Source organism: Elephas maximus, chromosome 10 (assembly GCF_024166365.1).
Source record: "Elephas maximus indicus isolate mEleMax1 chromosome 10, mEleMax1 primary haplotype, whole genome shotgun sequence".
NCBI lineage: Eukaryota > Metazoa > Chordata > Mammalia > Proboscidea > Elephantidae > Elephas > Elephas maximus.
In genome coordinates this window covers 33,779,103-33,794,215 of record NC_064828.1, presented here as the reverse complement: position 1 = coordinate 33,794,215, position 15,113 = coordinate 33,779,103, and the positions used below count along the sequence as shown (strand labels likewise).

The 15,113-nt window shown below is 44.6% G+C and overlaps 1 gene segment (V, D, J or C); it reads right to left on the bottom strand.

Moving 5' to 3' along the window:
• LOC126084627 (T-cell receptor alpha chain C region-like) overlaps positions 1-15,113 on the bottom strand; it is a 682,839-nt gene that overhangs the window by 50,421 nt on the left and 617,305 nt on the right.

The following is a 15,113-nucleotide window of genomic DNA, read 5'->3' as shown; positions in this document are numbered from 1 at the left end:
GGAGTATGTTTTCTTCCAGTCATTTTGTCCCTGCGTTAGAAGATTATATATGTGTCCATCTTCACACGTATATATTGCATGTATATACACTGTATAATCATTAGAATTAGATTCCGCAAAAAATAAAATCGAGTGGGGAAAACAGCCCTCAAACAAAGCTCAGTGCTCTAATTTCCTTTTGAAATTAGAGCAGTCATTATGGATTCAGCAGAGATACTCACGGGGTTTGACCATTAACCTTGTTCCCCCTCCAAATGTAAGCGGGCTGCCAGAATTACTATTCACACAGTGATCTTCAGCTCAGCAAAAACCTCCGAGAAACTGAACTAAGTTTTCCCTAAAGATCTTCTGGAAGGAGCGATACTGTGAGCACAGAGAATATTAAGTAATTGTCACACTAATAACCTGGCAGAGAATCCTAGCACCAGCTTGGATTTTGGATAAATAAGGGATATTCTTTCTAACTATTCTAAAGAACGCGTTTTCCTGCACAGGCCTAGAATAGCGACTGCCAAAATCCTAGCATATTCTCTGGTGTTGTAGATGATAATTCTCTAGGAGTTCCGAAAATCACATACCTTATTTGTACGAAGTAGGAATAGTTCATGTCCATGGCACCCAAGCAAAAAACAGTCAGAGAGAAACAGTTGTTAGAGAGGGAGAGACTTAGGGAAGCTGTCATTGTCCACCTGGCAAGAGGGGTTAGCATGTTGGTTTGCACCTTTAGGATGCTGTAGCCAGACACCCCTGACTGAGGTCTACCTCCTGGAACATCTAAGGGGATTGCCAGTTTTTCTTATTCTGCAGACCTAGAGACAGACCCAGACAACGGTCTTCAGTGGGATTCACCCTTGATTCTAATTCTAGATCTTTTCAGCCCCTACTTAGATGGTCACCAGGAGGAACACGGCTTTTCATCACTTCCTATACTTGTCCTAGGGGAGACTTTTCCATTCTCGCTGTTCCTTTACCAGGAGATAACCTGGAATCATTCTCTGAGAGGTTTCCTCTCTGTATGATCCTTTTGAGTCTCAATTTTGAGGTAACTTGAAGGGAACTCTGAGTCAGAACTTCCATGTGCACCATTGCTGAGTATGGAGCAGGGTCTTCTACCTCTTCCTCACATCTGGTCACTTTGAGCACCAGGGGCTTAGTAACCAACAATCAGGAATAGAACTCCAGAGGGAAAACAAGAAAAACTCAGGTAATGTGGCAGCCCATACATTTCCTATTTGAATTTAGTCAGTGTTCCTCCTCCAGAGAGTATCTTCCCACAGACAGATTCCTCCTTCCCACCCCATTTATAGACATCATCTCCTCCCTTCTTACTTTGCTATTTGTCTGTTGGATCTCTTACCCTAGCCTCCCTTAATTTTTTAAACGTGGTAAGATTTCTCAAACTCTCCCTATGAAATTAAGTCTGGTGACACTTGGACTGTGTCTCCTGGTTAAGAGACTGGGAAATTCAATCTGTCTCACCTGCCAAAGTCTATTTTCAGTGGTGGGCCCATAGTATTTGACTTATGGATGCAGGGTACAGGTATAGGTATGCATAGGTGTTCAGGGGATACTAGGTGTCCAGTTTGGCTGCAACAGAGATTTTGTAAAAGGGAATAGGTGGAAATAAATTTGGAGAAGAGAAAGCACTCAGATTTTAGAGAGTCTTGAATGACAAGCTAAGAAGTGGACATGATTTTCCCTTGAGATGGTTTCTAAAAATTTCAATGCCGAGATGAAGCACTTGAATTACACAGGGGAGAAAGACATAAAGAATGGTAGGAAAAATCAGTGAAAAATGTGGACCAAGAATACAGTTTTTTAAAGAGGAGAATAAAGAACAAAGAATTCCTGTTGGGTTTAGAGAAGTCTCTTAGGGTCTTCAGCTAATAAATATTTTTCTAATGGTTAATACAATTCGTATGAAATTGGTGATAGGTTCATCACGGTGAGCCTCAGAACTCTCTAGTCCAGAGTAGAGCAGCCCAGACTTGCCACTTCGGATAGCAGTTATTTTAGCTTCCATAGCTCATAACAGGTACTTCCCTTATTCTATCTGCCCTTGCCCCTCAAATACAAACACCAACAATTTTTAAAATAAAGTCTGTCTTGCCTGTAATACTCACTTGTTAAAACCTTCAGCCTGGTTCCTGCCCCAAAGACATATTTGTAGTTTCCTGAGGTAGTCACAGTGCTATATGTCTCTACATAAACCAACGTAAGGTTGCCATTTCTTGGAGTAACTCTACTATCAGTTAGTAGGACATTACACGCACTTTCCCCATTAGAAGGTCATGACCCCATGCTTTTCTAAAAGGAATTTATTTGGGATAATATCTCAGTCCATACCGAAAGTCTTCACTGCTTCTAATGGGTCTGAGTTTATAAAACTTCTGCAATCATACTATCTTTATCTTAAGTGTGTTTATTAAGTAAATAGGGTGATTTTTTTTTTTAGGGTGATTTAACAAGCATTTTTTTTTTTTTATATCAGGACTTAAACGTGTAAATGATTGTTGAACCTTTAGGAAGCCAGGCTGTTATTCCATTAATGTTTGTACTTAACAAAAAAATTTTTTTAAATTTATTTTTGTTGTTGTTGAGAATATACACACCAGAACATACACCTGATATTGCTACTTCTTAAAACAGATTTGAGATGCCTCTTCGAGAGCCAATTTACAAGCCATACAAACAAACCAATGACATTATTTTACAGCCACACCTCAGTAACTTGTTTGAGTCCTTCTTTCATAAGTCTCAGCTCTGACAGGCTTTTGATCCTTAACAAAAGTGAAATCCACCTTCAAAAGATGTCAGCATCATGGATGCCATAAAAAGAATGTGCTGTGGTCTTTGAGGGCAGTTTCCAAGGAGCAGGTTAGCAATGGAGAAGTGTGGTGGACTAAACTGCATACCACTTCAAGCTGAGTGGGTTAACTGGACCACTCATTTGAATGTATAAACTCTTATCTGTTAACAAATCAGCCCCATTACCTTATTGCCACACCTTGTTCAGGCACAGAGGACAGGTGATGAAACACTACATAGATATGTGAGGGCAGGCATTTCTGCAAATAGTCCGCTCGCGTTTTCTAACAGAAAAAACAAAAACACTGAGCTCTGCAAGTGTGGAAATCACCTGTAAATTCTCAATATTGCTTTCTATAATCCATCTCTATTACCCTGTGTCCGACAGCTTCACAACTCAGATAAACATTCTGCTTTATCACAGATAATCCAGGAGAGGCGGGGAGGCTTCCAAGGTACTGTGATTCTCTGCTTTTCCCAGAGCCTGCTCAGCCGGCCTGGGAAAAGGGGTGAAGCCGAGTGGGGAATGACTTTGTCCCTGAGGTGAGGAAGGTGGCTGTCCAAAGGGAAACAAGCCTACTGATACACCCCATCAAGGGCTGTCCTATCTCCAGAGAAAGTTCTACTGCTCTGCTATTCTCTCAGAAGAAGAAAGCATGAGAAGCTTGTAACTTTGGCTGCCCTCCCCTCACCGGAGTCCTTAGTCCACTAGCTGGATTTTTCAGTCCCACCAGACGACAGGGGCATAAACTCACTGGGCCCTCATCACTTATCTGTTAAGGACATGCTTCCTTGGCTACAACACTGCTGCTCTGGTAGCCTTCCTTTCACTGGTTTGTTTCTGCCTCTATCACAAAGCTTTTCTTCCTCTTATCTCTGCTTCTTTCCCAGAGCCACAAAGTGCTTTGTGGACCTCTGAGAAACACTGACTGCAGTATTAGTACAATTTATCAAACTGCCTGTAGGCCTGATAACCAAATCCAGCCTCCAGGGAAACATGTATTCCATATCTTGCTCACACATCCAACAGCGTTAACAACTGCGCGCCAAACGAAGCAATTAAATTCAGCTGTGTTTCAACAGGTCCCATTGGGTTTCTTTCCAGAAAAGATAATTAGTTAACCCCAAGAACTCACCGGGTGTGACCATCAGTGAGGTGCCTTTGCCAAAGAGGAGTGCATACCCGGTGTTTCAGTTCCACAGTGCATTCTCCCTAAACAAAAATCCCCTGGTGGCAGCCACCCTGTCCCTGCTCCTCTGATGACCCCCATCCAAGCTGATGTCTAAAAACGCAGCCCACAACAGCCACGAGACTGGGTCATCCAGGGCTCTTGATGGTGTAATTAAAGCTTCCCTGCTATGAGACTGTTGCTGAGAAGGTCACCCCCCGCAAAGTGGGGACATGCTGTTGTGGGCAGGTGGCCCTAAGACATACCATGAAGCCCAGAGCTTTCCTGTGTCTGGCTGACAGAAGTGCTGGTCTGGGCTGAGGATAGCCAGGGGCATGGTCCAGGAGCAATTCTATCGGGTTCACAGGGAAAGGTTGGGAAGACACCACGGGGAAAGGGGTTGGTACATTTTTTTCTCACTCACTTATGGGCTGCACTTTAGTGGAATGTACTCTTCCAGTATTTAAAATGCCAGCACTTACTTGGTTTAACAGAGAGTTTAGTGCCTTTTCCAAAGATCAGCTTTCCTTGGCCTCCTCCATAATTCACACAGTCATACGGGACCTTACAATAATCAGCAGGTGGGAAGGAATAGGGGGAAGACTGAGCCAGTGAGGTCACCTTCCCCTCTAGTGGAAGTCTCAACTTTGTAGCTGAGGCTGCTTGGCAGGGTTAGGGCAGTTCTCTAAAAATAACAGCTGGCTGTGCGGATAGATCTGAACTTGATCTTAAACCACCGGTTCTGCTCCTGGCACCCTGGATTCTGATGGCCTGCTCATGCCTGAGACACAGAGAGGCAAAGCAAGGTCAGGAGGACCCAGGGGGTTCAACATTGGGTCATAGAGTGGCTATCTTAAGGACCAAGAATCATACCACATTCACAGCCATACTTCTCCAAAAGAAGAAAAATAATAACAAAGACAAATGAGCTGATTGCACTCATCTTGGGTGGAAGGGTTCTTATGAGAAAAAGCTGATTTCTGTGTTGTCAGGTCTTTTTACCTTCTCTTATAGATACAGATTTTGTGTATTATCTGCTCCTTAGGGCAGTTCTACTCTGCCACATGGGGTCGCTATGAGTCAGAATCAACTCGATGGTGCCCACCAACAACAATGGCATTTCCATATATCCAAAGCAAATGAAGAAGCCAGTGAAATTTTCTATATCTTCATTACCTAATCCTTAAGATTTTCCAGATTCATCAACTAACTGACCTCCAACCAGCTCAGGTACACAAAGAAACTAGATGGATCAGTTCTCTTGGGAGTGGGCAGTGTCTTAATCCCACTGCAATGGGACAGAAGAGCCCCACCACTCACTCCGGTCGGCTTTTGAGATTGACCCACTCCTTTCACTTACTTGGTTTTACTGTCAGTTTTGTCCCTGCTCCAAAGCGTGGGGGGTTGTTATTGTCACAGTAATACACCCTCTAACAAAAACCTCTTAGGGAAAACTTGCAGCCAGGCAGTGGTATGGCTGGGACAAGGGGGGAGAGGCACTGATAATACCACACTACACAACAGTTCCATTTGCATTTTCCTGCATGAATGGGGTCATTTTGTCATGTTTCTAGGCTATAAAAGTGGACATTTGCCAGTGTACTGAGCATGGCTAATCTAGACCCCAAACTAGCACTCTGAGACATATAATCATCTTTTAAATAGGTCCCTGAACAGTGTACAAACCAATGCCACAAACAAATCATGCTCAAACACACTGTTTGTCTTCAGGGACCACTATGTTTGAGGTACTACCTGGTGGCAAGCTCCAGAACTTCTGTAATTTGCATCTTAATTATGGGTTCAAAATGCTCAAACTACTCATCTATGTAATTTCATGTTAATTATCGTGTAGTCATTTCATAATTGGTAAATAATGAAACATAGCAGTATTTTGAGGGAAGGAGGGAGGCATTTGATTACGTTCACAGAGGGTCAAGGTTTTGCTTTTTACTCCATTAAGGGCCTAGCAAAAGAATTCCTCTCAGAAGTCAAGTGTGTAGGATGTTACGTTTCCTTAGAGTCACTCTAGAACAGTCATTGAAAGGTCGTTCTCCCCCACTCCCTCCAATTTACACATATCTCCCCTGGAAAGTTATTAGAATAAGCAGGACTCCATTCTCTAAGAGTCCTCTTCATTCTGCTGCTCAGAGTGACAAAGTCCCAATGATAAATTAATTCCCAAACCCATTGTTCCAAAGGCAACACACAGTCATTAAGACTGAAGAAGCTTGGAGCAGAGAAAAGTCTGTTTTCACAGACGGAAATGAAAACCTCAGTAATAGAAATAAAAATAATATAAATATTGATTAAATACAGTTCTCCTCAGTGAGATCACCTCCCACCAAAGGAGGGAAGGACTACAATCAGCCAGGATATTCCCCTAGTAGTCCCCCCTGCTTTAGAGGAACATACCTCTAAGGTTACCTCACAGCTCCTATTACCTACCAAGGGTGACTTGAAGTCTCGTTCCAATCCCAAAGACAAGTTTCCTGGCAGTACCAGTGGTTACACTATGAAATGCTCCATAACAGAAACCTTCTGCTTGAGTTTCCATCTGGTCTACATCCTCTACTCCCTTACTCTAAGGTCTCCCAAGACCTCTTCCAAGATGAGCATGCTGGGCCAGCCCTCAAGGATCCATTCCCATTTCTCAAACTCTGCAGTATTAACCCCTCCAGGGCGGCTGGGCCCTGGACAGATACTTCCTTGACTAACACTACCTGCTAGCTGCCCTTTTTGACCTCAGTTGATCATGGGTTGCTGGCTAGTTGATTAAGGCTGAGGAGTTGTCAAGTTCACTCTGAAGAAATTGGGAATCGAGCTCTTTGTCCTTTCCCTTTTTGGGTTTATGTTAACGGATCCTCTTGTCAGACTTGATGAGTGATGGGGCTGAGAAATCAAATGATTAATGGCTATTCTAATTTAAGGCAGAAAAGAGGGCATGAAGACAAAAAAGGAGAAACAACCAAATCTCTGTCTATACTGCCGTTGCCACAACTCCTACGGACACGACTGCAAAGATAGCCTGTGTGTGTTCATGCCGCAACCCTACATTTGAATCCTTTGTCTGCTGGAGCTCAGAGTTCCCCAAATGGCCTTGTAGTCAAATAAAGCTAAAAAGGGCAGCTTTGAAGGGTCCTCCAAAGCACAGACTGCATCACCTTCCTTATTAACAGGCTCAAACCCCTCGATGTGCTTAGGATTGTGGCAATGAAGCCAGTGATACCGGAAGCTCACGATCAGGGTTTGGAAATGTCCCCATAGGGACTGCATTTAGACTCCCATGTTCCAGGTCGAAGTACTTACAGGGCTGGATGATCAGCTGGGTTCCTTTCCCAAAGGTAAGTTTGTAGGAACTTCCTCCTGAATTCACACCCCGAGTATCCCCTTTACATAAACTCTCTGCCACACACCCATGTCCCAAGCCTCTGAGAGCCTTTACGGCCACTCTGAAGCCCACGAACACCAGGCCTTTAGCCCTGACTCGTGCTGCTGGTCATCCTCCCCCTCAACCCCCAGTGGCTGGCATAAAAGCTTGAACCACACAAAAACAAGGAGAAGGGGCCCGCAGATGAGGATGGGGAGTACCATGACACAGCTTCCAACCACATCGATGTCAAATTTTTCATGAGAGCATACATGGTCACAAAACTCTCTGCCATGTAGGAGAGGATGGTAGGACAGAGGCCCTTAGCCACAAATATTTAGAGGGGTACAAAAGATGCTGTGGTGTGTATATCAGGAATTTAAACCAGGACAACTCAAATGCCAGGCTAGAACAAATAACAGAAAAAGACATAAAGATCTCACTTTCCCCTCAGACTTACTGGGCCTAACTGCCAAACGAGTCCCGGTCCCGAAAGTCAGCTTGTCTCTGCTGTCAGTATCTCACCATTGTTAGCAGCTTTACAGAAACAGGGCAGACACCTGTCACCAGTGTCTCCTCACCAAACTGCCTGCCCAGGCTTTGTCCTGACATTGATCCAAGCAACGCCCTACAAACCAGGGAGTGTGTGTCTTTTCTTTATCCTTTGCTAAGTCACAGGCTCAGGATAAATCTCAAAGCTCAAAACTACAGACAAAGGGTTCCATTTTGTGAGCCTAGACACCCAAACAGCACGGTCCACAGAGACACTGACTTTTTTTTTTTTTTCTAATTTAAATTCAAATTCAAGCTTAAAGCTGTGGGTCATACCAGTTAATTGGTAAGATTAGCTCTCTCAGAGGCAAGGCATAGAAATTTTTAAGCGAATCACATTAATGAAGTGCTGGTGTTGCACCTGAAATTTCACTTAATATTTGTTTAGAATCATACGCTTCTAAACCAGAAAGATTCCATTCCATATGTAAGGAAACTCCAGTTGGGATTAGGGTGGGCCTGATGTGTTTTATACTTACAAGGGTTGACTCTCAAAATGGTTCCTGAGCCAAAGATGATTTTGTTTCCATAATTCACACAGCAGCAAGCTCCTTTACAAAAACAGTACTTGGCTGTGGGTGGGTGCGGGGGGTGGGGTGAATGATTTGACCCTGGAAACAGAGGACCGGCCCACTTTCCATTTAGGATTGGCCGATACTTGGCCAAGAAGCCAAAGACATTGTAATAATTGCAGAAACTTCTAAATGCGAAAAGGTCAACTGTATATTGGAATCTGGCTTGTGTTTGCTCTTTGCTTCTTTGTCTAGGATAAGTGTTCAACCTTTCTCTAGAAGAAACAGCCCCAAAGCCTTAGTGTGTCTTTTCTTTTAGGATTTTCTAGCCCTCTAGCGAGAATTGTCTTTCATCTCATTAATCTTTACCATAACCCTATTCCAAATAGTTCTACTCTACTGAGATGTCCTCCAGTTTCAAAACCCATAGCAACCACCAACCACTAAAAATATCTGGAAGCACTGCCTGGAATATAAACTTGTTATAGCTGGCTTTAACATAAAACTTTCAAATATTTGGACATCTGAATTAGGTTAGAACGACTCTGGCTGTCCCCTAAAGCATTCTTATACTCAGTTGTTTGTCGTCAGTGGCACAGAGAAGAGTGGTATTTTTCCCCAGGCGTGTTAAGCTTTCGTCTGGAGACAGTGCCCTAACACTTCTGACTATTGTGGCATCTGTGGTAGGGAACAGACTGTCACAGGGTCCCCATGTCCCACAGCTCAGCTCTGCCACCATCTCACTTGATATAACTCTGGGACCCTCTCTGAGCTCCCCATTGCTAGCTGGAGTGTGGGGAGTGCTCCTTTCCTATCTTTTTCAGAGAGAAGGAAAAAAACCAAAAACAATTTTGATGTCTAAAGGTGCTTTATCCAGCCTAGCTGGGAGATGCTTTAAAATGTAATTTCCACTAGAAAAGTCTGAGTCATCCAAATCCTCCATCCCCATGCCTTTAATTTCTAATGCAGGGGAAAAAAAAAAAAAAAAAGCAAAGACGAAAGATCCCTCTAGGTAACTGAGTGGTTAAGACAGTTGGGAAATCCTGACTTGGAAAGGTTGCACGCCTCTAGTTCTTTCTCTTTCCATATGCTTTTCTTTCCATTTTGGGAGGCTGTCTTTGGTACAAAGTGAACATATTCAAACTTTCCACAGTTTTGAATTTCAGGTGCAAGTAATGTATTTGCCCCATGTATTGCACACTAGTGTGTGTGTGTAGCATATATATATATATACACACACGTGCACACACACACACACTCATCAGACATACTTTTTTAACAGTCAATTCTGTGCCTTGATTCTGTAATTTACTAAATCCAGATGTGCTGCCATACTGATAAACTACATGGGGGGAAAAACAACTCTGAGTTTTCCAAGTTTAAATTTCCCCTTTGGATCAGTGCTCAGGACCCCCATTTAAAATAAGCCAGCTCTCAACACCTATCCAAACACCTTTGCCATCTGCTGAGAGTCACAACATCGGATTAGTTCTGTAAAATTATCCTGCCTGGTATTCTGCTTCCCTGCCTCTTTGGGTTTCCTGGTTTTCTTGTCCCTTTGATATCCCAGGCTTCTACCATTTCTTCCAAACACTTGCAGTAGTCAAAGTTAAAATTATCATGAGATGCAAATGAAGATGCAGGCACTCTGTCTGATTTCTCTTCATTTGTTACATTAGCCAATGATGGCAGCAGCGAAAACAGAATCGTGAATCATATTTTCTAGTTTAGAATTAAATATTCAAGACTGGAATTCCCTCAGAAAACTCAGATATTTGGCTGCCAACCATCTCAATCAGCTATGAAAAAGGAGAGATAGAGATTCTACTGTCTAAGCCTGGATGGTCTAGTAGGACCTCCAGAACCTTATACAGGTGACCTGAAAATGAGAGCATGGCTGATTTCCTGACCGATGATGAGGTACTTACGGGGTGTAATGGTGAGTTTGGTCCCAGTCCCGAAGATTAATTTGTTTCCTCCAGAGTTAGACACACAATGTTCTAAGTCTTTACAAAAACCATTGCCCCAAACTCTAAGCAAGTCATCACAGTGTCAGTCCCTCCCCCACATCCTTTATGACCTCTCTTTCCCCTTCCAATGCTTCCACAACATCAAAGCCACCAGTGACTCTTTTGTACTGTTCCCTGCTGGAACAACTGAGAAAAACTGAGATGAAAGGCTATAACTAGGAGAGGTTTGCCCTGTGTGGTCTGTTTTGATTTTTCTGCTAATTTTCTCTTTAGGGAGAAGACCAGAAACTCTCTTTCTTTCTCCAGGTGGTGTCACTGAGTCTCCCTGAGGTCTAAACACAGGGAGGAGTCTGGACACCCCTGCTGTCTTTCTTATCCTTTTCACTATCCCATATTTCAGTTTTTCTCTGAGGTTGCCTCATTCCCCTTCTCTAGCCTTCTGGTCCACTTTCTCTCAGTTGAGCGCTGTCCTTCCATTCTCTGCTCCTGAGACCTGTGCCCTGAAGGGCTAACCTTCTCTGGTCAGTGCAGATGTAGGGGAGAACTGGAGGGGGAGACCATCGCTGCAAATGATGCTTGCCCACCCCATTCCCCCAGGAATTTTCAGGCAGGGAAATAAAGACCTATCATGGCATAGATCATCTTGGAGGGGAGGGAGTGCTCTTTGCTACATACCAGATAAAGTTACGCCTGGCAGCAGAGAAACAGAGTAGCAGATTTTGAATGGTTCTTTCTGGAGTTTAGAGGGTTTGCTCAACACAATGGTGATGGAAAATTTTCTTTTGACTTACTTGGAACGACTGTCAAACTTGTCCCTGTCCCAAAATAGAGCTTCTGGTTACCAGTGTTCCACAGTGATAGGAAGCTCAACAAAAACCAGACGGAAGAGAGAGCCAGAGCTGACACCTGGGGCCCCACCTGGCTGACAGGCAGGCAGGCAAGCAGGCAGGCAGGCTGGCAGGCAGGCAGGCTGGCTGGCAGGCAGACAGGCAGGCAAGGAGGCAGGCAGGCAGGCAGGCTGGCAGCAGGCTACCTTGCCCCCCCCCGCCCCCGCAGGCACAGAAGCAAAGGCTTTATTGGGAAGGAGCTTCAGAGCTTGGAGCAGCTGCGACCACATGTGCGGCTGGAGGGACATTCCTCCAGAGAGGGGATTAAAGCGATGGCTAATGTACATTTTGTGCTGCTAGCTACCTAATTAAAGGTGTAGGCCCATTTGTTTTATGTTTGGGCATTTAAGAGATTCTTTTTTCTTTTAAACTTTCATTTCTCTCTTGACAATCGTATGGTTCTGAAATGCATTTTAATTAGGACTCATTACATCTTTTGACTCTGGGAAGGATTTTATTTCTCTGTGAAATTTCTGGAACAATTGGCTTTCCCTTGTTTAACGCAGTACGAGGCGCTGATCACCTTACTCCTTGCCAGTCTGCCTCATGTTCCCTAACATTTCCATCAGGCAGTATCCACTGCCAACGTCCCCCCCCACCCCCCAGGTGCCATGAGAATGTGTGGCTAGAACACAGCTTGGTGACTTGTTTTACAAATTGCCGCTTTTGAGTCCCAAGCTCTCTGTGCTACCTTTTAAGGACTAAACCTCCATTTGCCATTCTTTGACTGTTTCTTTTTTTCTGGTCACAGTTAATATGCCTGCCATTCCCTCAGCTTTGTGTCCTCTGCCATCATGCCACTTGCTCAGCTATTGAAGACCCATGGGTGTGAAGATCAGCCCTGTTGGGCTCCGCAGGGACAGTCAGGGGGAGACTTACTTGGAATGACTGAGAAGCTTGTCCCCTGCCCAAATGTCAGCTTGTCTAGGAGACTCCTGCACAGCCACCCAGCCCTTTTCAATAAATGACAGCTGGCTCCTAAAGATATTAAATCCCAGTCTTTCTCGATGCCACTTCAAAGGCATCTCAGATACTGTTCAGCATTGCCTATGGGCTCAGGGAGTGTGGGTCCACATTCGATCAAATTCTGATGGGGATGACAGAGCACTAGCTAGGAATATGAGATCCTCCACCTTGGTATCATTAGAATTTCCAACATGCTACGGGTTTAAAAAGCACCACTGAGTTCCCTGGTCTCCTCCTCCCTTCTCCATGACTCCCCCATCCACGTGACATCCCAGACTGCATCTGATTTCCATCTTCAAGCCCTAGCTCTGTGACACCCGGTCCTTAGCCACCACTGATCTGCCTCCTTTGAGACAGCACAGGTTCACCAGCACGCCGTGATTAAAGGATTGGAAATGCCAGCCTCTCAGAGGCTGAGATCTGGGCTCTCTGCTCCTTATCTCTGGTCAATATGTTGTTCTCATTTGTCTGGTTAATGAAGAGCTGACCTTTCTAAGTGGATGCGTTTTGCTGAAATGACAACTGCCAGAGAGCTAACAACAAAAGCTACACTCTGACAGCCGTTTCGGCCTTTCAGACCCCTTTGGCATATTTCAATCAAACGGATCCCAGGCTCAAATGTCAACCTCTCAGTGTTGGCCCCCGCATACCAGGCTCGAAGAAAGTCAACAAAAATTGGGTGATATTGGTCCAACCTTCTGCCTGCTCATTAGAAAGATGTCTCATCAGAATGAGGCATCTCACACAGCCAGGACAATCATACCAATCCACGATTCAGCCTTAGAGCAGCGCCAGCACATTCTAGCTCCACACCCACCCGGTGTGAATTGATGCTACTGCCCAGTAGAGCAGCTACAGGCAGCGATGTCACACAGCCTCCTCCACACACATAAGACAGGGACTGTGCTCTCTGCCTGATCCACTACTCCTGCTCAAAAACATCTCCTGAAATATGGGGCTGGACTCCGTCCCTTTGGCATGAGATGACACTCTGTCCTTAACTGAGATCCTGGGAAAACAGGGTGACTGGCACTAATAATCAGAGTGATGACACCCTTCTCTATGACACCTATGTCCCCGTCTCGGTCTTACCAAGCTGCAGTGAAAGACATACCAGTTTCCAGACCAGTTGCGATGGAGTCAATTCCAACGCATGGCAACCCCAGGTGTGTCAGAGTAGAACTGTGCTCCATGGGGTTTTCAATGGCTGTGTTTTTGGAAGTAGATCACCAGGCCTTTCTTCCGAGGTGACTCTGGGTAGACTTGAATCACCCGCCTTTTAGTTAGCAGTCCAGTGTTTTCACCATTTACGCCAAGGCCCAAAACCAAACCAGGTGCCATCGAGTCAATCTGGACTTATGGTGACCCCATGTATGCAGAGTACAACTGTGCTCCATAGGCTTTTCAAGGCTATGGCCTTTCAGAGTTGGATCTCCAGGCCTGTCTCCTGAGGTGTCTCTGGAGGGGGTTGAACCTCCAGCCTTTTGGTTAGTAGCTGAGCATTTAACATGTGCACCACCTAGGGACTCCACCCTTTACACCAGTCCTGCCTTTTTACTCTTTCTCCTTTCTCTCCCCTTCCTTTCATTTATTATTTCTGAGCTTTCACAGGGCTCCAGACTCTCCTCAATTCATTTCCATTTGACTCCATTAGAAGCCCAGCAAGAAGGAAAGAGCCAAAAGGCCTAAAATGGGGAAGGGAGCAAAAATACAGGTGGGACACTGTGAGTTTGGCTCTTTCCACCTTGCTTGGCTTCATGGTCAATCGCGTCACCTTTCCAAATATCAACTGCTCATAGCTGTCATGCATCTCCTGCTGCAGCAAGCTGTACAATGGCTGACAGAAGGGACTTTATGAATCTTAAAAAAGAGGCAGAGCTTCTCTCTCTTCTTGGCGGGGTTCGGCAGCAGATACACCAAAGCCAAGTCTTCCTATCTGCTCTAATTATCAGCAAGGATAAAAGTCACCACAAGGAGAAAGGTATTAAGCCTTGTATTTGAAACTCTTTGGCATTAATTGTCATCCCTTGCCTGGTGGTTTCCATGATGGGGACTAGACACAGTGGATGCTTATTTCTCATCCTTTCTCTCTCTCTCTCTCTCACTCTCTAGTTTTGCATCCATAGAAGCAATAGGAGACATGCCAGAAACAGAGAGATTTGAAATAAGACCTCAGATCCCCATTCAGTTTTCTTTTTTGTTCCCCCTTCACGTTCATTTTCAATCCATTCTGAATGGAATACCACATACCTATGCAAATCCTGCTCTCAACTATTTCTCTCCACTGTGGATGAGACAAAGAGAAATGGCCTCCACTGTACCAAGAAGAATTTAGGATTGATAGAAGGAAGAGCTAGCCACAGGGAAAGGTACTAAACATTAGAACAGTATTCAGGCGAGTTGGTTGGAAAAAGTGACCCTCCAGAAGGCTCTGAAAGCGACAAGGATTCTTTTCTATTTTTCCAGGGGCAGGGTGAGCTTTGCACAACAGGAGGGGTATAGACCTAAGGACTCAAGGTCCAAAAGGGATTCTATGAATATTGAGATTAAAGAAGAGGAAGGACCTTGAAGTCCACTAGTTAATTTCAAGCAAGATCTGGTTCCCAGACAACACATGTTTCTCTCAGACCTGACACCTGCATTGAAATTCCAGGATTTCCAGTCTGCTGCTGCATCCTGTTACACTTACTTGGGTGGACAGTCAAGATGGTCCCTTGTCCAAATGTCAGCTTTCCATAGTCAGAACCACCAGTGTGAGCACTGTAATGGAGGCCTTTACAAGAACCCTGGGGGATCTCTGAGGCACAAATAGCTTCCTCTTCTAACTCTGGGTAGAAGAAGCTCCCCAATGTAGCCTGGATCTGAGGCTGAGCTTCTTC